Source organism: Oncorhynchus tshawytscha, unplaced genomic scaffold (assembly GCF_018296145.1).
Source record: "Oncorhynchus tshawytscha isolate Ot180627B unplaced genomic scaffold, Otsh_v2.0 Un_contig_4097_pilon_pilon, whole genome shotgun sequence".
NCBI classification, from domain to species: Eukaryota; Metazoa; Chordata; class Actinopteri; order Salmoniformes; family Salmonidae; genus Oncorhynchus; species Oncorhynchus tshawytscha.
In genome coordinates this window covers 82225-84738 of record NW_024608966.1, presented here as the reverse complement: position 1 = coordinate 84738, position 2514 = coordinate 82225, and positions in this window count along the sequence as shown.

Sequence of the window (2514 nt, the reverse complement as noted above, 5' to 3'; positions counted from 1 at the left end):
CAGGGCTTTCCCATACGGCGTTGGCCCTCTCCAGGACTTTCCCATACGGCGTTGGCCCTCTCCAGGACTTTCCCTGAGAGACAGGAGAAGAGGGCGAACACGCTCTCATGTCCCGAAGGAGCTGGGTGGACGGTCGCCAGGTAGAGTTCTAGCTGGAATAGGAACCCCTGGCATCCGGCAGCCATCCCATCATACTCCCTCGGGAGCGCAAGCCGAATCCCACTGGGACCAGGTGAAGGAGGGGTCAACTGTGGTGCCTGTTGTAGTGGTGGAGGTGCTGGCAGAACTCTCTCCAATCGGTCCATCATCTACAGCACGGGATCCATGGTGGTGCCGAGACGTTGCAACATGGTCGCATGCTGCTGGACGTGCTCCTCGACCGCCAAAGTGGGGTTGTCTGCTCCTGCTGACTCGATTTAGAAGGTGCATTATTCTGTAAATGGTCTGGGTGTAGCTGGTGCAGAGGTGTCAGGTGCAGGACAGCAGAGATGAGTAACACACGTGATATAATGCTGTGTTCTCTCCAGGTTGGTCCAGGTGTCTATAGGTCCTGATATAATGTTGTGTTCTCTCCAGGTTGGTCCAGGTGTCTATAGGTCCTGATATAATGTTTTTGTTCTCTCCAGGTTGGTCCAGGTGTCTATAGGTCCTGATATTATGTTTTTGTTCTCTCCAGGTTGGTCCAGGTGTCTATAGGTCCTGATATTATGTTTTTGTTCTCTCCAGGTTGGTCCAGGTGTCTATAGGTCCTGATATAATGCTGTGTTCTCTCCAGGTGTCTATAGGTCCTGATATAATGCTGTGTTCTCTCCAGGTTGGTTCAGGTGTCTATATGTCCTGATATAATGTTGCGTTCTCTCCAGGTGTCTATGGGTCCTGATATAATGCTGTGTTCTCTCCAGGTGTCTATAGGTCCTGATATAATGCTGTGTTCTCTCCAGGTGTCTATAGGTCCTGATATAATGCTGTGTTCTCTCCAGGTTGGTTCAGGTGTCTATATGTCCTGATATAATGTTGCGTTCTCTCCAGGTGTCTATGGGTCCTGATATAATGCTGTGTTCTCTCCAGGTGTCTATAGGTCCTGATATAATGTTGTGTTCTCTCCAGGTTGGTCCAGGTGTCTATAGGTCCTGATATAATGTTGTGTTCTCTCCAGGTTGGTCCAGGTGTCTATAGGTCCTGATATAATGCTGTGTTCTCTCCAGGTGTCTATAGGTCCTGATATAATGTTGTGTTCTCTCCAGGTGGTCCAGGTGTCTATAGGTCCTGATATAATGCTGTGTTCTCTCCAGGTGTTTATAGGTCCTGATATAATGCTGTGTTCTCTTCAGGTGTCTATAGGTCCTGATATAATGCTGTGTTCTCTCCAGGTGTCTATAGGTCCTGATATAATGCTGTGTTCTCTTCAGGTGTCTATAGGTCCTGATATAATGCTGTGTTCTCTCCAGGTATCTATAGGTCCTGATATAATGCTGTGTTCTCTCCAGGTGTCTATAGGTCCTGATATAATGCTGTGTTCTCTCCAGGTGTCTATAGGTCCTGATATAATGCTGTGTTCTCTCCAGGTGTCTATAGGTCCTGATATAATGCTGTGTTCTCTTCAGGTGTCTATAGGTCCTGATATAATGCTGTGTTCTCTTCAGGTGTCTATAGGTCCTGATATAATGTTGTGTTCTCTACAGGTCCATATAATGTTGTGTTCTACAGGTGTCTAGGTCCTGATATAATGCTGTGTTCTCTTCAGGTGTCTATAGGTCCTGATAAACTGTGTTCTCTCCAGGTGTCTATAGGTCCTGATATAATGTTGTGTTCTCTCCAGGTTGGTCCAGGTGTCTATAGGTCCTGATATAATGTTGTGTTCTCTCCAGGTTGGTCCAGGTGTCTATAGGTCCTGATATAATGCTGTGTTCTCTCCAGGTGTCTATAGGTCCTGATATAATGCTGTGTTCTCTCCAGGTGTCTATAGGTCCTGATATAATGCTGTGTTCTCTCCAGGTGTCTATAGGTCCTGATATAATGCTGTGTTCTCTCCAGGTGTCTATAGGTCCTGATATAATGCTGTGTTCTCTCCAGGTTGGTTCAGGTGTCTATAGGTCCTGATATAATGTTGTGTTCTCTCCAGGTGTCTATAGGTCCTGATATAATGTTGTGTTCTCTCCAGGTTGGTCCAGGTGTCTATAGGTCCTGATATAATGCTGTGTTCTCTCCAGGCTGGTCCAGGTGTCTCTCATAACACAGAAATACATTCATACACTCTCATGCAGACTGGAGAATGTCTACAGAGAAGAGAAACAGAGTTATTCTGCCACTGGATGGCGCTCTCCCCCTTTCTCTCCTTCCAACTCAGTCTCCATCTCTGTCTACCTCCATCCATCCCTCTATCTCAGCTCTGTGTGTTTCATCACAGCGGTACATGCTGATGAGACAGGTACTGAGTTTACTGACATCACCAGTGGAGGCTGGTGAGGGGAGGACTACTTATAGTAATGTCTAGAATGGAACGTATCAAACACA